Genomic DNA, 26204 nt, shown 5'->3' on the forward strand with positions numbered 1-26204 from the left:
GGCAGAGAACCCTGATTGCTTTTTGGGCTGACGAGGGAGGGGGACTTGATTGGGGGAGGGGGAGGGAAAGGGGAGGCGGCGGTGGGGAAGAGACAGAAATCTTTAATAAATAAATAAATTAATTAAAAAAATAACTTGTATCTAATATGAAGGATTTCAATCTAGAATTCATATGTCATTATACAATGAAAACTGCCTGTGATATTACTAATGATAAACACAGAATTTATATGTATGATCATATGGGCATTGGTGGGAAGGGGAGCTATAATTTTTTTTTAAATCTAGAAATCTTTGCCTTATGGAGTTTCAAGGTATTTGTGTGCCAAATGAACACACCCCATAGGAATTGCATCTGTCCAATTGTTGAAATGACTCAGAGTTTAATGTATACAGTCCTGAAGAGGTTAATGTTGACTTTCCAGAGGTTGAGTAAGTTCAGGGTGATTCTCTTTGCTCTGAATTTCCTGCATTACAAACATTTCCTATGATGAATATGAGTAATGTCAGTAATATAAAAGATTAATTTTTAAAGATCTACCTTTATCCCTGGGTCTGCCATAATGTTCTTCTGTCCAGTGTGACAATTAAACCCTTTCAGTAAAGCAATGGGTAGCACAAGAAAGCAAAACATCCCAATTCAAAAGGCCTAAACTCTCTCAAACTAAGCAGAAAATCCCGTATTCCAGTACTAAAATTTTGCAGCTCTCTCCTAAAGTCACTAATTGCTCAAACATGCAGGCTATAAAAAGAGCAAAGGTAAGGAAAATTTGAACAACCACTGCTAAATCAATCCTGCTATCAAATTCTATCCTCATTCAAATGCTCTCCCAAAAGCTGTAAAATCCCACTGGTGAACAGAGTCCTACAATAAAGTACCCCATCTCACTCAGTGCCAAAAGATTAATAAAACTTAAACCAAGATAATTACGTAAAAGTAGTCTCTCTTGAGTGAGTCAGCGTGGGAAAGGTTTGCTCCTGCTAGTAATAATTATCTCTGAGTAAATTATTTACCACCTATTTTCTCCCTATAGTACCTTCTTACAGAGAGCTCTTCCAGAGAAACCAATAGCCTACTAAAGTTTTCTTTAAGGTCATAATCTACTTGCCAATCTATGTCAGCCTGAAATTCTTCCTTTCTATCCTTTTTTCTCGAACCTTTCAAGAATAAAGTCTTCATTATCCCCTCTCCCTCCCAGTTGAAAAATAACTTGAGTTCTCCAAAGCCAGCTAAGCACCAGCACAGGTCCTGATCTCACTTACAAAGAGACCAAGCTACACGACTATCACACATATGCAGAGGGTCTAGGTCGGTCCCATAGAGGCTCCCTAACTGTTGGTCCAAAGTCCATGAGCTCCCAAGAGCTCAGGTCAGGGCAGCCTGTCTTGGCTTCCCCCATCATCACCCCCTGGCTCACACAATCCCTTCTGAATGGAGATGGAGGAGGAGTAAGAAGAGGAAGGGGTGGATGGGATGCTTGCGGTGACAGGAACTGGGAGGAGAGGACAGAGGGCAAAATCCAGTCTATATGTAAAATAAAAGAAAATGTTATTTGAATTAAAAAGAAAGAAAAATAACATGAGTAAAAACAGGTAGTACTAATGAAATGTTTAGCCAAATATCCGCCATGCAGAAAGTTCTCTATAAGCATTCATTTACATATCAAGTCATCCCTTTAACAAATATTTGAGTACCCACCCTTATCAAGCACCATGTGAGATTCTTCGGGTATATCAGTGAAGAAAGTAGAGACTCCTGTTCTCTTAGTGTGTATTGCACAGATGAGAGAATAAAGAATCAACATAATAAACCAGTGAATTTCCCCATGTTAAACAACTGATTATTTTAAAAGCAGGATTAAGGGAGGGGTAGGATGAGGGAAATGACTCAGTTGGCAGAGTACTTGCTGACCAATTAACAGGGCCTGAGTTCATACCTTAACCATGCTCCCCGTTTCCTGGTCCATGCCATGTGGTCAGCATCAGCTTACGTTCCCAATACCGTAGACGGGGTCACTTCTAACCCTATGCATTCCTTGCTATGATGAACTGAACCACATGAATTGAATTAAATCCTTTTCCCCTAAGTTGATGTCTATCAGGTACTTCAGCCACCACAGGCAGAAGTATCTCCCACAATACCTCCCTATGCTCATGTGCAGGCAACCCTGTCAGCTAAAGTAGTTGGGTATGACATCTTTCTTCCTGTTTCTTGAAAACATAGTTTATTCTGTATACCCACAATTATTTTTTTAATGTTCCTACACTACTTTGTGGTGCATTTGATTTTCTCATAACACTTTCTTCTGTTATCATCTATGACCTCTGGGTTGTTTATCAAGATCCACTATTTGGAAACTGAGTTAATTTTATATCAGTCAATATGGATAACTATTCAAAAGCCCCTTGGCACTGCCAATGCCTTATTCAGTCTCAGCACACAAGAAACTAAGAGTCCTTCTTGCAAACTCCATCTCTCAGCCTACATAGCCCACTCCCTCCTTCCCAGCCTTTAGTGCTCAACTCCTCCACGCTCCCAGAATTGTGAACCATTCATTTCCTTCTCTCTGAACACGCATATGGCTCTTTTCCCCTTCACTGCTAAGCTGCCGTTTCCAAGATGACTGACTCTGTGGTCTCTGCAGACCTACATCTCCTCCCATCCTATACTTCAGCTGCTAAGAGTTGCTGGGGGACTCACGCGACTGTACAGACTGCTGCTAGTTTGGCCTCGCAATCTGAAAGCGGCCTCCGGTGTTGCTCGGAGATACTTTTTCTTGCTGTCTTTGTTCAATTTTCTCTTCCACTCCCTGAGCAATGATTCCAAGGCTTTGTCACTATAATCAATCCTTACCCACTCATCATGACCACCACAGGCTCCATCCCTTTCCGTACCACCAGAACGCTTCCTATGTCAAAGAGAAAATAGAATACAATACACAAAAACTCCTCTACTTCCAAATTCCTGACCCCAGAGTTTAATACAGCACCAGCTGTGTCTCTGAGACAGCAAGAAAGGAAGGAGGAGCTGGCACTGTGTTTATTTAATATTCACCCCCATGCACATGTTCGGCACCCATCATCTCTTCCCTCCTCTCAAGTCATGCTTTATCATGGACACGTTCTGTCTCCAACATCCTGAATTTTTATGTCCTGCAAAAGGAATCTTGACTTTCGTTTCTCAGCCACCCAGACCCAAATAATCATACAGCAACTATATTAATTAAACACTGTTTGACCAACAGCTCAGGCATATTCCTAGCCAGCTCTTACATCTTAAATTAGTCCGTTTCTATTGTTTTATATTTTACCACAAAGCTTGTGGATTGTTACCTCACATCTTACTTCTTGGGTGGCTACAAGGTGTCTGCCTAACTCTGCCTTCTTCCTCCCTACATTCATTTTAGTTTCCCACCTAGCTATATTCTGCCCTGCCATAGGCTAAAGCAGCTTCCATATTAACCAATGGTAATAAAATATATCCATAGCATACAGAGGGGAATTCCACATCAGTCTCTCACCTGGCTCCACTCTGCAGCAGGTAAGTATGTTCGTGTGTGTGTGTGTGTGTGTGTGAACAAGCTAGCTTACACACACTTTTCTTTAGATATTTTTGAATCAGAAATGTTTTAACTTCTGCCTCTTCAAGGAATCCTCCTGTTTCTTGCAAGAGAGGTTCAAGCAATCTCTTGACTGTAGGATCACCCCTTCTAAAATACATCATCCTATTTAAATTTTGTTAGCATTTTGAATAACATTCTTAATTCACCTATTCCATATTGTGCTATCCTATACTTTACCCTTCCTTGGTGTGGTTGATTTATTTCTTTTAACACTTTTATATAGCAGTAATAGTATTTAAAACCCTATTCACTTAAACATTAATCTATGAAAATGTCTAACAATATCAGTGGTTACAAATATTTAGCCACTCAAACACTTGCATATGCTACAACATCCTTAAAGGAAAAATCCATAGTGATGTCTCTTGAAATTTTCCTGATACACTTTCACAGACTAGGTAGTAACCTTGTTCTTAAGATGACTATTTAATATATTCTCCAAAGTTACAAGTGTATTTAAGTTAAACTCATATAGTCTTCATATCAATATAAATATATAACATCCTGTTTTGTTCCATAGAATGAGAGGAAATCATATTTGTCATGATAGTTTTGATATGAAAAATCATGCTCAGTCTCATTCATGTTTCAAAGTCTCTTGGAGATGAATCAAGCTAAAGTCCTTTTCCATTCAATTTCTATTTCATCTACTGACCACCAAACGAGGCACTTGGTCTGCATGACAGAATGTATGATAAATCCTTAAGCCCTGAATCACTGCCAGCTGGTAAGTTACAAATGGAAGGCACATAGGAACTGGCACTGAGATCAGCTCACAGAACTGCAGATTCCTGTGTCGTAACCTGAAATCACTGCTAATACACTTACCAAGTGGAATGGCTGTCGAGCATCCATAGTTTCTGATGCTGCCGCATGTCCATGAATAGGAAAGCATTAGCTGTAGGACAGCATGGTATATATACCATGATGAAATTGTCACATTATATCATGCCACGCTAACAGTCATAGCAGTTTTAGGAACTTTAAGATACAAATCTTAGAACCAATACACGGCCTGTTTTATCCAAGATGTAAACTCCTCAAGAACAAGAAATTTTATCTTGTACTCTGAAATATTGTCATATATAGAAAACATGTTTTTGTTGAATTTAGTATGTATATATACACATATATACATATGTATATATATGTTTACGTGTGTACACATATATGTGTGTGTATATACACACACACACACACAATTCAAAGTTTTCCCGTGAGTTATGGACCTCTATCAACCTATGAAGAGTCAAAATAAAATCAGTAAGTTAATGTCAGCAGAATTTTTCCTAAGTTCAGAGGTAATTTCAGTTGAGTACATAACAAGATTCCTCATTATTGAGTAAAGTGTAAAGTTTGGGGAACATAAAACATTTTGATCCTCAATTGTAAATAAATACAATTTATTGAACTTAATACTGAAAACAGGAACTGAAGGCAACAGGTCCAAGAAAGTAAGCAACTGATAACACTTAGTATAAATTTCTAGGTCAGCCTCTCTCTCTTTCTGATCGTCCCATAGGAATTTCGTCTGCCTGTGCTTTCAGGACTGTCCACTCCCTTACTAGCTCAACTCCCTACCCACAGGGAGATAGAAACACACTCACACACACAATGTTCTTCAAGTTCCCACTGGGAGTACATGGTAGGTCAGCCATAACCCCAAACAGAAATTAGACCCATTTTACAAGTGGATATGACCGCTGAAGCCTTGTGTTCTAGCATCTCAACTACGCAGGATCATCAGCGTCTATTTTTTTTTATTTAAAGCTAGTCCTTGGGGCCTGTTGTTATGTCATTGTGACCTCTTTCATTATGTCTCAGGAAAGAGACTGATAAATGACAGGATATTAGCATAAATTCCCACGCAAAACCCTTAAGTTCTCTCCAAATTCTCATAGCCACCCTCCCTTTGTCACTATATGGACCTACCTAGCTTCATCCATATCCACTTCCTTTGCCTCTCTTTCCCCAGCTCCCATTTTTTTATGAGAGAAGACTGATACTAAGTCCCTAGACTTGTCATTTCATGCCAATAGATGAGAGACAAGTTGCATAGATCTAAGTTATTAATGACCTGAAAGAAATTTCATGGGTGGATGGATACAAATGAGTTTGTAATGAAACATGGATTCAGAGGAAAGGATTCTGAATGGAAACAGAGAGGAAATAAAGAACTATTTCAAGAGCATGCCCTCATATTCAATATTTATAACACTCTTCTGAGCCTAACCTTTCTTGAAAATGTGCTGTATATCTGCACGATCTACTAACAAAATTAAAACATAGCATCTTTAGAAACATACAGGACAGGCCACATGTAATGGTGCATGCTTGTATTCCCAGCACTTGGGAAACTGAGGCAGGAAGACCTCAAGTTCAAGGCAAGCCCAGACTATACAGAGAGACCTTGTCCCAAAATGCAATTTTTAAAGAAATATAGAGTTCTACCATCCCAGGAATCTTAGCCTTTTAGAGATGGGTGGATGTTAGTGATTCAAGCCATTCTTGCCATTTAACATGTAAGGAAACACTAAGATCAAAATTTTTCCATCAGTTGCCTAATAACTTCAGCCACTGATTAAGACTCAGTTTTACTAAAGAAACCTCACTGCCAAGCTTTATCAGAGCTAAGAAACAGAAAGAGAAAAGGAGAGCTTACTCTTTTGTAACTTGTGTGATGGGAGGGTCTACGACAAGAGAATGAAGAAACGCGCAGAACCCGTGCAAATGGACTGCTCGCTGGAACACTTGAAATCACACACAAAGACATGCTCTGGGAAACTGGGAGGCCTGTGTCATTATTGTTTAATAAAAACAGCTTGATGTTTCGATATAAAAGCAAGAATAGCTGGGATATGAGCAAGCGTCTCATTAAAAACCACTTTTCCCTTCTGCCTTTCAAGCTTCATCAGAATATGAAAGGAAACAGTGCTTTATTTTTCACTTAGGAACTATCAGATGTTCTATTATGGTCATCCTTGATTTATTCTAAAAGCCAGAGGATTCTGAGGACCAACTTCATCAGGCATACAACTGGATTCAGCGTCTTCCCATGCACAATTTCAAGTATCTACCCACATACACAAATTATCATTGCAATTGGTGTTTCAAAAACTGTATAACTGGTATTGGGAGTCAGTTTTCAGTGCTCTGTTTTTAAAAACTGCTCCATCTATGTAGATATGTATAAGAATAACATGAGCTTATCCTTGAGAATAAAAAGAATTAGTCCCTCAGGTGCACTCCTCTTCACAGAATCAACGTAATCCTATGTGACAGTGTCCTTCCCAGCTCTACAGACTCAATGAACGCAGTGGGTCCTGATCTTGGTTTTTAACAGATGGCCTCAACAGTGTGATGGTAACAGAATCTGACATGTGCTCTTTCAATGGTCTCTTTTCCTCTCGGAAAAGTAAGGAAACGTCGGATCCCGTGTGTTCCTTCAGATTGTTATTTCTGGCACGCTCCTCTTGGCATATGTTAAGATGAACCATTCATAACAAATTAAATTTTCATTAAGGTAAAAAAAAAAACCCTTCATAATCCATAAGTCTACAATTTGTCTCCGTTCCCAAGGTAGCATTTCTGTGCAAAGGGACCAGTTATATAAGCAATTGAGTGGGGAGCTGGGTTGGATTTATTTTTTTAAGAATTAGCTGATTTACGAAAGGAGGGATGGGGGAACAGAGAAGCCTGCAATCCGAGGAGTGGGAAAGGGACAAGACGCCTGAAAAATGTGTGGCCTCAATCTCAAAGCATTCTCCGAGGACACAGTAATCATAGCCTCCCGGGAAAGGCATCAAAAGAAGCTAGGCCGCATGATGCCACTTGAAAGGCACCACGTGGGCGAGATACAAAGACCAGCTGGAGCAGGCAGAAGTCCTGTACCTATGAGGCAGTGCTTTCGAGCCGATTGCGACTGTAATTAACAGCTTCCTCTAACTGTGAGATGGAATTTTCCTGAAGGACTCAGTGGTTTTACTCGCTGGCTGGTTTAGTCAAATAGGATTTCAAACAGCACAGAGCTTTCAGCCCAAAGCAGCCCAATCTAGTTAAAGCAGAAACATCAATGATTTTCGGTGAGTGCACATCACAGGAACGCCGGGGCCTTCTAAACCACTGCTGATTGCTTCTTCCAGAAGCAAGCCGAAATGAAGTGAGGACCAGAGAAAAGGAGAAAGCTAGCTCAGGCTTCTCCCATCCTAAGCCTGCGCTTAACTCCCGTACAATTTTTGGCCTATGATAATGTATTCAAGCCTACTTAGCGACCGGCAAACTGCTTATTTATCAGTGTACACTAGAAATATTGGCTAACAGTTGGGAGAGAAATTGGACTCTTGACCTAGTCTCACCCCGAGGGCCGCCTTTAGTTTGATGATATTTCAGAACCTGCCGCACCAGAGTGGGGCCCTTTCTCCACATGCTTTGGGCTGCAAACGCTTCATTAGAGTCTTTTCAATATTCTCCTTCTCTTGAAAATTGAGTTGAGCCATTCACAAAGAGACTATAATAACATGTAAGCTGAGGTCCAAGACTGTGTGGAATAAACAGATTTAATGTTGAATACCTTGTTATGATAAGTGAAAGAGAATTCCCTTTGCTTACAAAATAGCAATTTCTACTCTCCCAGGAGGTTTCAGGTAGGAACCAAAAGAGAAAAGAAAACTAAAATAATAATAATAAATAGTAGTAATAATAATTAATAAACAGGCAAACAGGCCATGTGAATGTGATGAAAACCAAGTTTTGTCAAGAGTTTTCTCTGCCTGAGCACTTACTGGAAAGGAGGTAAAGGGGTTAATAGCAAGTGACCGTCACTCTGTGGGGGAGTTGCTGTGAAACACATAGCTAGAAAGAAGATCAAGAAGCTTATGTGTGCAAAACTCAGTACTTTGTAGACATCACCAAAAACCTTACAGGAATGACAGCTGTGACACAAAACATGACAAAAGCATCTGAGGACCCTAGAGAGATGCAGGACAAAGGTCAGCAGGTTAAGTGGGGGCTTGGAAAACTGCCACACTTGGAGAAAGCATCCCCAATGCTGCCTGCGATGCTCTCGCCACTCTCATAGTTTAAATCCTTCTGGACTGAGTCCAAAATGGCATTAGCTTTTGTCAAAGTCCAAGTTAAAGGAAATGGATATGGGGCTTCGAGGTGGCTTCGCTGGTGATAGCACTCCAGGGTAAGCCCGACAACCTGAGTTGGATCCCAGCACTTGAAAAAAGGTGAGATAGGAAAACAAGTTCCAAGAAATCATCCTCCAACCTCCACACACACTACACATATCTACACCATATGCCTACAAACACACACAATGAAAATCAAACAAAAATAAGATCGCTCCTAGAAAATTTTTGCTTTATTTATATATTTGCTTTATTCACTTGAATAGTAAAAAAATGACCCTCATGTGTTCAATTTTATGTTATAGGTAGTTTTAAAAATAAAGCAAACCTGCCATTTTTTTAAATGATAATTCTTTCTTGAATTGTATCTGAGTAAGACATTCTTGGTATAGGATTCCCTCTGTATACTATGAATATGTTTTATTACCATTGGTTAATAAAGAAGCTGTTTTGGCCTATGGTATGTGAGAAAACTCAACTGAATGCAGGGAGAAAGAAGGCAGAGTCAGGGAGATGCCACGTAGTCACCAAAGGAAAAAGACTGCCAGAAACTTACCAGTAAACCACAGCCTAATGGCAATTCACAGATTAATAGAAATGGGTTAATTTAACATGTAAGAGCTAGCTAGGAATAAGCCAAAACCATTGGCCAAACAGTGCTGTAATTAATATAGTTTCTGTGTGATTATTCTGGTCCGGGCAGCTAAGAAACGTAAGTACAGTCTCTGTTTACACATTCTGGTAGGTTTTCTAAGATGCTGAAGATCTGAGAAATATTAAATTGATTTTTTTTAATGTTTTCAAAAGAACCACTTTTGTACTAGATAAAAGGAAAGTACCAATAAAATCAGAATTTGGACAGACTTTTATTACGTGTGTGTGTGTGTGTGTATATATATATATATACACATACAGTGTGTGTGTGTGTGTGTGTGCGCGCGCGCACATGTGCATGCATGCACGAGCTTGTTTGTGTGGAAGAGACTGACTTGGGCCTCACCCTTCTATCAGTCTGTACCTCTGTTGTTCACTTTTGTTTTTTCCATGGGTCTGGGGATCTGAACTCAGATAACTCACACTTGAATGGTATTTTGCATTCAATACAGTGGCTGCACCTTAAGCAACTGCTGGCCCAACCAGCAATTGCAACTTTGCACCTACCAGCAGCAGTTCATCTGCACTGCCCGTTCTGTTCCCTCAGGCTCTTACCACAGCCTGGGAAAGTTTATCTAAATCTCTACCCCTCCATGGAACTCAGGACTCAAAGGCTGAGATGAAATTCTGCTAGCTCAAGAGGCTAAACAACAAGTAGCTAACCTTCTCTCCTTGTTCAAGAAGAGCAAGCGTCCTTCTTTCATCCCCCACTTAAGAACCCTCAATACACATGGTTCCTCCCCATCACTTCCTGTCAATTAGTTGCTGACTCAGCCTCCTGACCCCAGGTTAATTTTATTTAATTGAACAACTGTAACACGTCTTTGCATCATTAACGAAAGCAGTAGAAACAAATGTAACAGGCCTTTACACAGTTAAAATAATATTCCACAACACTTGAAGATCATGATCTTTATCCACTGAGTCCCCTTCCTAGACCCCAGAATCTATTTTCTAACTACAGTGCAATTAAAGAGGTCAGCTAAAAAGATCACAGCTTCTTAGACTCTGAAAATTATCTACGCAGAACTATTGGGTCAAAGAGTCAATGAAAGCCATAGCAGACTATTGGGAGCAGCCAATTAAAGAAATAAAAATGGTTAGGCGGATGAAACCAAAAGAGAAATATTGCAGGCTTAGAAGAAACAGTGAGACACAATTTGCTGCGAGGAACTTGAGAAACCCACTGAGATTCTTCTGAAATGTCTCGTTCACCATCTCAGTAGATACAATACCATCATATGTAACATGGATGAGCGGGCTGCTTGTCGCCCCGGCTGCCAGGCTATCTTACACCCGAAATAATCACACAGAAACTGTATTCATTTAAACACTGCCTGGTCCATTAGCTCTAATTTCTTATTGGCTAATTCTTTCATCTTAATTTAATCCATTTCTATTAATCTTTGTATTACCACGTGACTATGGTTTACCGGCAAGATTCTAACCAGCATCCGTCTCAGACAGGAGATCCTTGGAGTCTGCCCCTCTGTCCTTCTTCCCAGCATTCAGTTCTTTCTACTCTGCCTACCTAAGTTTTGTCCTATCAACTAGGCCAAGGCAGTTTCTTTATTCATTATCCAGTGAAAGCAACAAACAAACAGAAGAAAGTCCTACACCAATCATCCACCCTGTGGCATCCTTCATTACCCCCTACTTTGTTGATACAAACTTCAAAATGAACTTCTGCTTGTCACTCCACATTCTGAGGCCATCTTTTCTCTTGGACCACTGTCATGTCCTTCTTATTTCCCTTCTTCTACTTCTGTTCTTCTCAAAGCCATCCTCTACACAGTGGCCATGAGGATTTCTTCAGAAAATTACAGGAAATCACTCCTCTGAAGACTGTTCAGTGACTTCTCATCATGTGCACAAGAACGTAAATGCAAACGTCTCATCATTCCGTTTCATAGAAGACTGTGCAGAATTGTATTTTCGAATTTAAATTTCTGGATGTCCCTGGAAAGTTTAAAGCACTCTCAACACTGGAGCCATGTTTCCATGCGATTCCACATTGAGTGGCCCTACTACCTCATCTAACTTCCAGAACGGAGTCTTGGAATCAAAAGTTCCTTTGTTTTTCTTCCTAGCTTCACTAAGGTTTAATTGATGAAAACTACATACCATTATGGTATATGACACAATGTTTTGATATGTGTGTGAATCATAAAATCATGAATAAATAAAAGCTAATTAACCTATCTGCCACCTTACTTGATTTGTTAAACACTTTGAGTAGTGATACCACTTAAAATCTACTCTCTTTCTACTATAGACATCCAGAACTTACCCCGTTTAGCTGAGACATACGTTTTGACCAGTTTTCCTCCATCATCCCCATCAAATCATCCTTCATGCCAAAGTTTACAGTCTCTTTTCCACATCACATCATAAATATTTTTCTAAACTTAAGTATATTTCACTACAGGAAAAAGTGAGATTTAAATGGGAAGGCACCATTTTTCTTAACCCCAGTTCATTTTGTTTATAATACTTGTCTCCAAACCGACTTGAAATGAGAAGCCTCATTTTCCCACAATGCACTAAACAGAATATCCTACCCTGCCAGGTGCTCAGGAACTTTTGACTGCTTGGCATCGTGTACAAAAAGAAAACTTCCATGATTAGAATAAATTTACTTTTCATCTTGGTTTATCAACGCCAGAGAAGAAGGAAAGAGAGGGAAAGAGAGAGAAAAGGAGGGAGAAGAAGGTAGGAAGGGAGGGAGATGAGGGAGGAAGGAGGAGAGAGGAGGGAGTGAATCCATCTGTGGAGTGGTGTTGTGCACCTGAGACTGTGTTTGATGCATCAGGATACCAAAAATTAATATTGAAAATAAAGAGTCCTTTAAAGGCTAAAAATCGAGTCACAAACCAGAAAACGTGGAATAATATCTGTATTTTACTGTGCATGTGCAATGGTGATTCAAGAAAGGGACAACCAGGGTTATGACAAGGAGGAAAAGTCATGGTCCATAAAGGTAACCGACAGTAAAATAGCATCTCCGGGCATATAAAAATTCCAGACCCAGTGGATCGGGGCAGGAAGGAGAAGAGAGTGAAGCCTACAGCTTGACAAAGAGAACAGTCTTCCGGACTAACAGGAGGGTGTTGCACACAGTACAACAATGAGCTCTTCTCCGTGTATCACACGCATGTGTGTTCACTAGCACTGGTTTATAGATGCTGGGGAAGTATCTGGCAGTCACTGGCCTCAAGCTCCTGGTAGAGATCACATCATCCCTGGCTCACCCGAATCATTAGACGCCATCTTTAAAACTCTCCCCAGACACAAAGCAGGAAGAAGTGGCGGCTGATAACAATACCTTGTCTTTGGATAGACTGCTTTGTGAACTAGCTGGAAGACTCTTACAGCAGAAATTACACGAACTCCTGTGTCTCCGGGAGGTACGGAGGTACGTAGCTGGAGAGCCTTTCTCAGCGATTCACACGGGATGAATAAAGGTGTTAAATGATTTGTCCGTTCCTTGTTTCTGGCTAAATTTCAGCTACCTCTCTGTAATTATTCAGCTTTTCAGGTGGCTTTGGAAATGTCTGTCCCTGTCCCAGTATATTGCTCCCATTGTCTTCCTGACTCCTACCGCAGGGCTAATAGTTCCCTGATAGTAGGCTGCAGGGGTGTCATTAGCGTCCCCACTCAATCAGCTCACCTCTTGCCAAAAAAGAGCTCCAAAACAGTTGGCTAGAACTTTCCTATTCAATTTTTTTTTACTTTTTTTTAAATGGTAACCTGCTCAGATTTTCCACCTCTGAATCTATACATAGAGAAATAGCAGCTTAAAAATTAAGGATAGACTCTGACCTATGAACCCATCTCTCTGTGTTTGAAACCATTTTAGGCATAAATCAGATTTTCCACATCCTTACCACACAGGAACCAGTGTTTCCTGTATAATTTACCTTCAATTAAGCCATATTTTATAGCTCAAGTAAGATTTTAAAAAGAAAAAAAAGAATATTGGAATCCTAGATTCTGTCATGTTTAGTCAATACGTGGATGATGGTTATTCCTCACTGCCAACTTGAATGAAATTAGGGTCACCTAGAAGTTACACCTGGAGAGGTTTAACTGAGAAAGACCCACCTTGAACACAGGTGGCACCAACCCAAGAGTTGGAGTCTTGAAATTAAGACCCATAGAAGGGTTGCGGGCAGGAGGGGGGACATGAGTACCATCATTAAACACCCCTCCGCTGCCTAGACACAATACTACAGTCTTGCTGCCATGCCTTCCTGCCAGACTGGACTGTATCCCACATCTTGGCCCACGAGCCAAAATAAATTCTTCTCTTAAAGTCCTTCTGTCAGGGATTTGGCCCGAGCAATGAAAAAAGTAACTAACACACCACATAAATAAAAGTACAGTTGTTAAAAGTTATGTTAGAACAAGCCTACAAGTCAAGATGCTGAATTTTAGAGCCAAGCCTACCCTGACTTGCTATTTGGTCGGAGGTTTCTATTCTATAGAGATCTGGATGAAGACACTGACAGTCCTGTCTAACATGGAGGAAGTTTCTTAACGTCTCCGATTCACCTGTCAATAAAAATAACACGACGTCATCCACTGAATATTGAGAGGCTTGGCTGGATTAGCTTGCGGAAAGCAATTACAGGTGCTTCCCACATGTCATATTCAATTGGTTTCCTATTGTGTAACCTAGAAGCATTGAATGAGATGACTTTAAAGGTCCCTTCTGATATTAACATTTTAAGTTTTTGGTATTTTTTTTTTCCTGGGCACTGTAAATCATCACACTTCAACCTCCTCCCCTGGTTCTCTCTCATGGCCTCCCAGCTGCAGGGCTATAAATACCCTACTCCCACCTGTAGACTCCAAATAGCTTCAGGCTCAGGGATTCTTTTTACCAAACTTCCACATCATAACCCATTTGCAGAGCCTCTGGGGCTTCCTGATTTCCTCCCTGGTCCTAACGCATCTGGACTTGAATTTCACTTCCTCCCATTCCACTCAAAAGATGAGGTCAGGCCCTGAAAGAGGAGCACCATCAGCACCCCCTACCTCCCAAGTGCCCTCTTCACACCCACCACCTGCCTGCTTGGACGCTCACCGCCTGCCCGCTGCCAGCTTGAGAGGCTAACCCACCAGCCAGGACATCTGCTCCAGACCACTGCCAAGCTCTCCAATCCCATCTACCCACCTGCTGGCCTGCCTCACGGTGCTCACGTGTGACAGCCCAGCCCTGCCCTCGCTGGCCAGCCAAACCTAGCCCACTCGAGGGTCCTTAGCTATGAGCCTTGACCTGGGCCTGTCACAGACATGGCTGTAGATAATGACGGAAGGATATGATTTTGCTTTTCTTATTTCTGAGAAGAATGCATATTACTGCTTGAGATAAATTATCTTTATCTCCGCCATACTTAGTCTATTTTGTAGCCTGTTTTTTATTACCTAATTTGTTCCTTTCATTGCGTACATTTTTTAAGAGAAGATGAATACAGAAAAATGTGAGACTATAACTCCGTTATCACCCATGTCATTGCAACCCTCCTCATTGTTTCCTGCAGGGTGAGAAGAGAGCTCTGATATCTCACTCTCTCCTTAGTTGGCAGCCCTAGTGCTAATGACCTCCTTGACCTCGATTACTTCCGTAAAGGCCTTCCTCCAAATTCAGTCACAGTGGGGCTTCCACGTCTGAACTTAAGAGGGGACACAATTGTCAATCCATTGCAGCTGTATACACCAAATCCAGGACCTATCTGTGTTTCATGGTTATTTACACACACTAGTGTTCTCCTCAGACTTTCTCACTCGGCCAACATCTACCAGGTAGGTCTACCACTGTGCAACACTTAATCCATTCAAGAAATGGGTTCCACGGCAGAACACTGGACCCATCAACACTCCATCATGGGTGGGGGTCTTGAGACCCCTCCTCTCCCTGAAGAGCTAGAGAGGTCATTAATACTTGCTGGGGGTGGGGTCTTATTCCTCAAAGGCTTAGCCACTAGAAAGTTTCTTCTGCTCAAGTTGTAACACACACACACACACACACACACACACACTCACCATGCTGAGGCAAGTAACCCTAATTAAATACAGCAGGACACATACACACAGCAGAAAAGCAGGAAGGGGCCTTGGTGGTGAGAAGGGGCATGTGGACAGTGTGTAAGAGAAGATAATGGGGTAGGAAATATGATCACATGTGGGGAACTGTGAGAGAATATCTCTTGTAATGTTTATGTTTAAAAGCAGGAAGAAACAGGTTCCACCTGAAAATGCCAAATAATAATAAAAACCAGAGCATTCCTTCTGCAAATTATAATTCCCCCAGCGACTTCCTATTATTCTTAAGGTTCTGCTCCATTTCTTCTCTCCACAGTTAACCCCGTCTCCCTCATCCAGCCCCAGGTTTCTTTATATCCTCCTCATCTACCTCTCTTTCCTTACTGCATCTCAGTTCTCTCTACCCTCCGCCAAGTCAAGCCTGCCCCTTCCATGACTTGACATGGACAACTCTCTCATTCTAGAATGTTCTTCACAGAATCTGAATTTTCAGCTATGTTTGCCTGAAATACTTTTTGTCAGCCCCAGTCACACTGTCTTCCCTCCTAATTACGCCTCAACACAATGATGTATTTTTATTCTATTTTCTATCACGCCATTCCAATTTATCTTAGTTTATCCCATTTTTTTATTGCCTACCTGGATTATTAGAATGCCACAGTGCACACTAGGAACAAAGATCTTGTCTTTACATCTCTTTATCGCTGAAACTTAGACATTGGCACAGAACGGCACCAAATTCTATTAAGTACCCAAGTAGTAGGTCAAAGTTCAGTCATGGTGTAGAACCAAGATTCTAAGCCGTTCACTTGTGTTTCAAATCCTACAAAATAATATCTAAAATAATAGTTCCAATGTCATATGTGACAGTGAACACAGGGTGCAAGCTCAATTATTAAAAGAACCTCACTTAGCAATTAGTAAAGCTACTGTTCCAGGGGCAGAGCTTCCCTATACTACACTTACTGCTGAGTACTCTCTTGGCATAGCCTATCTCATTCTCCAACCCACCCTTGCAAGCAGCTGATGTTGCCCTTATTTTGCGCTGAGGCAGTTGAGGCCCAGAGGGTGAGTAATTTATCCACATCACACCCAAAAGACTGATCTAAAGTGGAGCCAAGGCCTGTCTACAGAATTTGAGATTGATCACACTTTGACGGGTTTGTGTGAAGCTCATTTTTAAAATAAGGTATCACAACATCTAAAGACACACATACGTTCATACATGCATGTATGTATATATATACATATATATGTATTTCCTGATCTAAACATGTATTTACTTATAACTTTAGAAATAAAATTAAGCAACTTTATATCCAAAAAAACAAACCAACAAGAAAAAGAAAAGCAAAAACGTGGACATTTTATCTTCACCTCTGACGTTACTCTTACCTTCTTCTTCAATGCATTTTCCTACATAGGAAACAAGATGTGATATGATGATGAAATTTTCCCTGCACTCAATCTAACATGTGATATAGAAGGGCAGTTTTGCAGGAGAGAAATGACCAATGGCAGGAGTCCGGGACTAATTCATTGCCTTTTGAATGAAGTAGCGAGGATGTCTTTGAAGAATCATTTGCCCACCCTAATAAGTAATCTTCTGAAGTATGGAGCTTAGTGATTATTAATCCTCACAACCACTGTGGCCAATGAATGATGCTGATCTGAGTCCACCTGCATACATCCTTGTCCCCTGAGACAGATAACCTGGAAATTAGAGACTTTCAAGGAGATACCAGATAGCTACACTCCTTCGGACATCTACAGATGTTAAAATTGACCCAGACCTAGGAAACGCCCATGCCAAATGAAGTCTGTTATTTCTTATACGAGTGGGCTGTTTTCAGGAAGCATGGGAGACCAGCTCCCAACAGAGCCAAATGAGGGATTAGTTGTTGGATAAAGTTTTCTAAAGAGAAGGAAAACAGAAACATGCACAACTGAGACAAGCTGCCTAAGTAACAGAAATGATATGAAAGCAATCAATCTGAGTCTCTAAACAGGATAGAAATCCTGAATAATCCCAAACAATACTCCTAAGCAAACGAATGAAGTACTACTGGCTAAAGAGGTGCCATTAAGAGGTTCCCACCATCATCACGGCTCTGCCATCCTCATTGCAGATCCAGTGCTCACAGCCAGTATATCCAGTTGTGTGAATATCAAAGCATCGGGAGGTGCAAGAAGGAGGAGGAAGAGGAAAGAAAAGGAGGAGAAGGAGAATGGGGAGGAGGAGGAGGAGGAGGAGGAGGAGGAGGAGGAGGAGGAGAAGAGGAAGAGGAAGAAGAAGAGGAAGAGGAAGAGGAAGAGGAAGAGGAAGAGGAAGAAGAAGAAGAAGAAGAAGAAGAAGAAGAAGAAGAAGAAGAAGAAGAAGAAGAAGAAGAAGAAGAAGAAGAAGAAGAAGAAGAAGAAGAAGACATGGACGTTTCCTCACATATTCAAGTTGTACAAAATGAAAGCTATTTTCTGCCTTCTGTCCACTGATTTTATTTCTCTCAGCCTCTGGTAGAAGAATAAGATCAAGGTCAGTAAGGAGGGGGTTCTTTGGGTACTCTGAAATCAAACTACAACCTAAATCTAATATCTTCTTTTTCTTCTTTGATATATAACCAACATCAAAAATCCACCTCCATTAAGGTCGTGAGGAAGTATAGAAACACCCTCTCCATCCTACCCTTCCAAACGAAATGTCCTCTGCACTTGGTGTGTATCTCCCTAGATGCAAAGACATGCTTCCTAGTCTCTGATCAGTTTCCCAAAGCTATCTGTCCTAATAGTCACTGGTAAGGAGTTACATTTTTAAATAAAAATATAATTCTTGCCTGTCCCAAACCTCCCATGATGTCTGTATTCTTGCAGAATAAAACACAAGCTCCCTAGCATGGCCCTCAGGCTTCACAATCCAGTGATTCCCTACCTTTCCCAGCATATGTGCAATAGAACCATACATGTTCGCATCACTAAACTGTGTTCAGATTTCTAAGTGAACACCAGAGCCATTGATTGCTATGCAGCATTTTTTAGGCATCAATGCTTCAAAAAACTTCCCACAAGGATGCAGGGACCATGCTCTGACCTTTCCTCAGGCAGCCCCCTCCCCATCATCATCATCAGGAATCCCCCTTTCTCAACACATGCGGATGTTCATGTCCAAGCCTGTCCTCAGCAAAGAAACAAATGGTTTTCTCCTTCCTTCCCTCTTACAGATCATGAAGAAACTCTCTTTTATCACTTCATAGATCAATATCTGTACATCACCTTCTGGTTTGCAAGGATGTCAACATAGATTGTGTCAAAAGTCTTTAAGAAGTTGATGTTTCTTCCGTATTAGCGAGAAGAGAGAAAAGCTTTTCTTTTCCAGACCTCAGAAAAGTTACCTGTTTAAACATTTTCATTTACAAAATAACAGTAATACACATTAGTAATTCTGTTATTTTAAATCAGGCTACACCTTCCCAAATACAGTATACAGTTCTCATACAGCAAATGAAATCCAATAAACCCTCTTTTAAAAATTATTACTTGGAAAATATATTCAATTTGAACTGGGACAGACTGGGACTGTACAGAGCAGACCAAGACATGAGTGACCAGTAATCTACAAATCCCACTCTGCCCCCAAGCCCACCCTTCCCCTGCTACCTCAGCTGCTCTCTGGAACACAGACTAGCATGGCACAGAACAGAACAAGAGGTAAATGACCAGTAACTCAGCTGGACAGTCCAGTCTGTAGGCTCTAGAAACCAGGGCAAAACTCCCTGCCCCTCCCCCACCCATGTCAGCTGCACTAGCCAGCCAGCAGGCTAATCTCCTGCAGGCAGGTTGCCCCAACACCCCCGAATTGAACCCTGTAATCTACAAATCCAACTCTGCCCCCAAACCCACTCTTCCCCTGCTACCTCAGCTGCTCTCTGGGACACAGACTAAGACGGCACAGAGCAGACCAAGAGGTGAGTGACCAGTACCTCAGCTTGACAACCTAGTATCTAGATCCTCAGCCCCAGGGCAAAAAAAGGAAGAATTCCAACTCAAAGGCACAGAAAATATATTCAAGAAATGGTAAAAGAAAACTTTTCCAAACTAAGGAAGGATATGCCTATATAGAAAAAAAAAAATCTCCGTGCCAAATAATAATGAAAACACTAAACACATAGAATAAAGAAAGAGTACTAAGAGCCACAAAGGAAAAATGCTTAGTAACATTTAAAGGCAAACCTATCAGAATTACACCCAACTTCTCAATGGAAACTCTGAAAGCCAGAAGATCCTGGACAGAAGTGCTGCAGACACTGAGAGACCACAGACACAAATCCAGACTTCTGTATCCAGCAAAGGTTTCAATCACCACAGACAGAGAAAACAAGATATTCCATGGGGGGAACAGATTTAAACAATACCAATTATTAAATAATACCTAAACAAATCCAGCCTTATAGAAAGTAGTAGAAAAAAACCCCAACCCAAAGAAGTTACCTGCACCCAAAAAAAACATAGGCAACAGTTAACATCACACCAGCAAACCCCAAAGAAGGGAAACACACAAACACTACCACTGAAAAGTAACAGGAATTAACAATCACTACTCATTAGTGTCTCTTAATATCAATGGGATCAATTCATCCACAAAAAGACACATATTAACAGAATGGATAGGAAAACAGGATCCATCCTTATGTTGCATACAAGAAATACACCTCAACTTCAAAGACAGACATTACTTTAGAGTTAAAAGTTGGAGAAAAGATTTTCCTATCAAATGGACCTAAGAAACAAGCAGGTGTAGCTATCCAAATATCTAACAAAATAGGCTTCAAATTAAAATCAATCCACCAAGATGAAGTCTCAATTCTAAACATCTATGCCCCAAATACGAGAGCACCCACATATGAAAAAAAAACATTACTAAAGCTTAAATCACACAACAAACCCCACACACTAATAGTAGGAGACTTCAACACCCCACTCTCACCAATGGATAGGTCTGCTAGACAGAAACCTAAGAGAGAAATAAAAGAACAAATGTTACAACTCAAATGAACTTAACAGACCAACACTCAACTTCATATAGAAAAACAACAACAACAAAAAAGACAGGATAGCCAAGACAATCCTGTACAACAAAGGAACTTCCAGAGGCATCACCATCTCTGACATCAAGCTCTATTATAGAGCTATAGTAATAAAAACAGCTTGGTATTGGCATAAAAATAGACAGGTAAACCAATAGAATCAAATTGAAGATTCAAATATTAATCTATACACACCTATGAACACCTGATTTTTAACAAATGGACAAAAGAAAGCATCTTCAACAAATGGTGCTGGCATTAACTGAATGTCAGCATGTAGAAGAATGCAAATAGATTTATATCTATCCCCACAAACAAAACTCAAGTCCAAATTGGATCAAAGGCCTCAACATAAATCCAGCCACCCTGAACCTCATAGAAGAGAAAGTGGGAAGTAGCCTTCAACACATGAACACAGGAGACCATTTCCTAAATATAACACCAATAGCACAGGCACTGAGAGCAACAAGAAATAAATGGATCCTCCTGAAACCGAGAAGCTTCTGTAAGGCAAAGGACACAGTCAATAAGACAAAACAGCAGCAACTGAATAGGAAAAGTTCTTCACCAACCCTACATTGGACAGAGAAATGATCTCCAAAATATAAAAAAAAAAAAAACTTAACAAACTAGATGTCAAAATATCAAATAATCAAATTTAAAAAAATGGGGTCCAGATATAAACAGAATCAGTACAGAAGTATCTCAAATGGTCAAAAGACACTTAAGGAATTGCTCAATATTATTGGCCATCAGGTAAATGAAAATCAAAAGTACTCTGAGATACCATCTTATACCAGTCAGAATGACTAAGATAAGAAATACCTATGAGGGGCTGGAGAGATGGCTCAGAGGTTAAGAGCATTGCCTGCTCTTCCAAAGGTCCTGAGTTCAATTCCCTGCAACCACATGGTGGCTCACAACCATCTGTAATGGGGTCTGGTGCCCTCTTCTGGCCTGCAGGCATACACATAGACAGAATATTGTATACATAATAAAAATAAATAAATATTAAAAAAATAAAAAAAAGAAATACCTTTGAGAGCTTAGGCTGGAGAGGATGCAGAGTAAGGGGAAGACTCCTCCATTGCTGGTGGGAATGCAAACTTGTACAGCCATTTATGGAACTCAGTATGGCAGCTTCTCAGAAAATCAACATAACACAAGACCCAGCAATATCACTCTTGGGCATATACCCAAAGGATGCACATTCATACCACAAGGACATTTGCTCAGATGTATACATAGCAACATTATTCATAACAGCCAGAACCTGGAAACAACCTAGATGCCCCTCAACTGTAGAATGGATAAAGAAAATGTGATACATTTACACATTGGAATACTACTCAGCAATGAAAAAAAATGATACCTTGAAATTTGCAGGGAAAATGGACAAAACAAAAAAATCATCATGAGTGAGGTAATCCAGACCCAGAAAGACAAGCATAGCATGTACTCACTCATAAGTGGATATTAGATATAAAGCAAAGGATAACCATGACCCCAGAGAAGCTAGGTAACAAGGAGAACCCTAAGAGGGACATACATGAATCCCCCTGGGAAGGGGAATTAGACAAGATCTCCTGAGCAAACTGGGAGCATTGCGGCAGGGAAAAGGGAAGAGGGCAGGAGAACATGAGAGAATGGGGTGGCCAAGATGAGGGAAGGACAGAGAAGAAGAGCAATGAAAGTGATGTCTTGGTTGAAGGAGCCGTTTGGGGGCTAGTAAGAAACCTGGCGATAGGGAAATTCTCATGAATTCACAAGAATGACCCCAGCTAAGACCCTAAGCAAAAGTGAAGAGGATGCCTGAACTGGCCTTTCCTTATAATCAGATTGATGGCTACCTTAATTGTCATCATAGAAACCTCATCCATCAACTGAGGGAAGCAGATGCAGAGATTGGCAGCTAACCTTGTGCTGAGCTCCCAGAGTTCAGTGGAAGAAAGGGAGGAGGGATAATATGAACAAAGGGATCAAGACCATGATGGGGATACACACAGAAACAACTTACCTGAGCTAGTGGGAGCTCATTAACTCTAGACTGACAGTGGGGGAACTTGCATAGGACCAAAATTGGCCTTCTGAATGTGGGTGACAGTTGTGTGGCTGGAACAGTCTGTGGGGCAACTGGCAGTGGAACCAGGATTTATCCCTTCTGCTTGAACTGTCCTTTTTGATCCCACTCTCTTTGGAGGGGTACCTTGCTCAACCTTCATAATGGGGGAGTGTCTTTGTCCTTCCTCAAAGTGATATGCTAGACTTTGTTGACTCCCTATGGGAAATCTTACACTCTCTGAGGAGTGGATGGGGGGTTGGGTGAGGGGTTGTGGAAGGAGCAGAAGGAGGGGAGGGAGAGGGAATTGGGATTGGTATGTAAAATGAGAAAAGATTGTTTAAAAATAAATAAATAAAGAGAAAAATTATTACTTGGCACATATATTCAGTTTCACGATAGTTTTTTAAAGAGTCAATATCAAAAAGTAAACATTTACTCAAAACCCAGATCAGCTATCCAGCTCCCTAGTTTCTTATCTCAAGAGAACAAGGATGAATTAGAAGGAAAGAAATATGTGCCTATATGATATCAGCACCCAGGTACTAAGTGGCTGGTGAAGAAAATATTTGTTACCAGTGTGTCTCAGTCTTCCCCAGTTCTTATGGCCTCCCTGACATTAAAGTAACTTTTATCAAGTTGCTTAAGTGGGACAAGTGTCTTAGTCTTCTCTTATCAACATACATTGTTCCTTTTCTCAAAGAAGGTATCATAATTACTTTTCTATTGCAGTGATAAGACATCATGACTAAGGCGCCTTATAGAACAAAGGGTTTATTTCGGGTTTATAATTCTGAGGGTTATAATCTATGACCATCATAGCAGGCAGGGGGCATCAGCAGAAAGGCAAGCACTGCTTTGGAGCAAAAGATGGGAGCTTATATCTTGAGCCACAGCACAAGGGCAGAGAGAGCTAACCTGGCCACCAGTTGCTCGACACCAGGATATTATCACCTAGGAACACTATTGTTTGTCTTTTACCTCTAATTTCTCCTTATCCTCTTATACTGAAAGGAGAAAGACAGAAGCTGGGTAGCTGGTCTGAATTTTATGAAAATGTTTAGTTTTTTTATATTGGCTCAGTTTAAAAATTCTGTGTAGTCCAAATCGAATTTATGTGCCAAGCAATAAAATTTTTTAAATGATCTATCAGTTTGCATTCACTATGTGAGAACTGTATTACATTCTCCAGAGATGGTCTGGGTTTTTGAAGCCTCAAATTCTGACCCAGTGTGATGTGGGAGTGATTTCTTATTAATAAAGAAACTGCCTAGGCCCCTTGATAGGCCAACCCTTAGGTGGGTGGAGTAAACAGAACAGAATGCTGGGAGAAAGAAGCTGAGTCAAGGAGTCGCTATTCTCCTACCAGACACAGATGCAGGTTAAGATCTTTCATGGTAAGCCAGCTCGTGGGCTACTGGGGACACAGCCTCGCCACTCTTACTACTACACCAGTGATATATCTCCTTCAACAAAACCATACCTTCTAATCCTTCCCAAACAGTTCCACTAACAGAAGACCACATGTTCAAATAAATATGCCCATGGATACCATTATCACCCAAACTGCCACAGAAGGGGAATGAATCAGAATTGAATAAGTGATAGATAACCCAAGAGGAGTTCATGCTTTAAGAAGACCAGGAGCAGCCAAGCTCTATGGGTGTGAACACTGTTTTTACACATTTAATAGACAAAGAAAGTGAATCTGCACCTTACGGTTGGCTGGCTTCATGCATTCATATCGCCAGCCTGTCCCCTGGAGGCATTTGTATTTCTATTACTTGGTCAAGACTGTCAACTCCATGGAAAAGGAGACATTTTGCTGATACTCTCTATGGTCATGACCTCCCTGCTCACATCAATGCCTAGCACAAAGTCACTCTTCAGTAAATGCTTGTTAAGTCAACACAGTTTGTCAAATAAAAACAGTAAGGGAGAGAGCTATACAAAAACGTCTACAGATGCCCAGCGGCATGTATAGTACAGGGAACGTAAAAGGGAAACACAAAAATCTTCATTTGCCATCTCACCAGAAAACATAATCAAGATAAACAAAGAGAGAGCCCATGTATCCTTTCCGCTTATCACCCCCGTAAGCTTGTTTAGCTGGCATCGGCAGACATTTTCTACAAAGGGACAAGTTATTGCAGGTTTTTCACATTACACAGCATCTCTGTCACAACTCTTCAATTCCATTGTTTAGCATTTAAGGAATCATAGACAATAGGAAATAAATGAACACGGCTGTGTTCCAGTAAAACTTTATTTAACAGAAGAGCTATATTGTACCATAGAACAGAGGTTTTTTTTTTTTTTTGAGTATTATTCTAAAACATAGCAACTTATACTTTGGTGACCTGTAAGTGATGACTGTTGCGTGTGTGTGTGCGTGTGTGTGTGTGTGTGTGTCGAGAGAGAGAGGAGAGGGGAGAAAGAGAGAAATACAGAGAGAGACTCTAAGCAAGAGAAACTAACATAATCACTTGCAGAAAAATGTCAGCAATAAAACAATTTTGACCTTTGAGAGCTCCATTGTAAAAAAAAAAAATACTACTAATGATAGTTCATATGTGGGCCACAAAACAGACCAGAAATTACTAGAATTCTGCTGACAGTCATTTACCATGACTCACTAATGTCAGTGACTAAGTGAGATGTCTGAAAATATAGAAGGATGTCAAAGGAAGTGTGGCAGGAACCCCCTCCACGTTCTGCACCCTGCAGCCACTGTGAACGCCTAAATGGTGAGAAATGAAAGCCTGCCTTTTCTTTTCCTGTCATTCTCCCTCCTTGCCCCAAGATGGCCACCAGGTCTTCCGTGTTAAGAAAGATGAAAAAAGGTTTGGAGCGTAAGCCTTTTGGGGATCTGGAGGACCTACCACAAGGAGGCTCAGAAAATGGGAGAGATTCGAGGCCACGAAAGGAATATATGCCAATCACCCAACCCTACAACAATCCAAGCTACGGCCTCGAAGGAAGGCAATGGAGTATCTCCTCTGCAGAAACTGATGGGTTCAGTCCACATAAAGCGACAGTGAGAGACTCCATCCTCAGCCCACCCCGCTGTCACTGGCCCCTATGTCCGACACAGGCACGGAAAGAATGCCAGTCATTACTGAGACCGAATTCCCAGCCTTTATAATGAGATCAAGGATCCGACCATATTAAATCTGATTTCAAGAAGAGAAAGAAATGTCTTACACCTAAGTGTTGGGGTGGAATCAAGCCCGCTGCAGCTGTAGCACTTTTTAATGAGTCGCTTTAATTTTATATAGTTCAGTCACCTCTCACATTAAATGCAAAGTAGAATCACTCTTCTTCTCAGCCTCCTCCACTCCCGCCTCGTGAGCTACAAAGTGTCAGACGGTTCTGAGCACTCTGCCTCCATCCCAGGAGGGAGATACTATTATTGCCCACTTACTACTGATAAGGAAACGAAGGCAGGGAGCTTGCGTCACTTAATATGAGCCAGGACTGTAAGCCGAGCAGTGTGACTAGGCGGTGTGACTGTGACTATGATCTTCACCTGCCGGCTCCTCCCTGGGGCGGGCTGCATAAGCGCCTCTCACTTCCCACAAGCAAAGTCTAAGTGACGCGGACGTCCCACGGG

This window comes from Alexandromys fortis, unplaced genomic scaffold (genome assembly GCF_014885135.2).
Source record: "Alexandromys fortis isolate MF-2015 unplaced genomic scaffold, M_Fortis_MF-2015_v1.1 scaffold_24, whole genome shotgun sequence".
NCBI classification, from domain to species: Eukaryota; Metazoa; Chordata; class Mammalia; order Rodentia; family Cricetidae; genus Alexandromys; species Alexandromys fortis.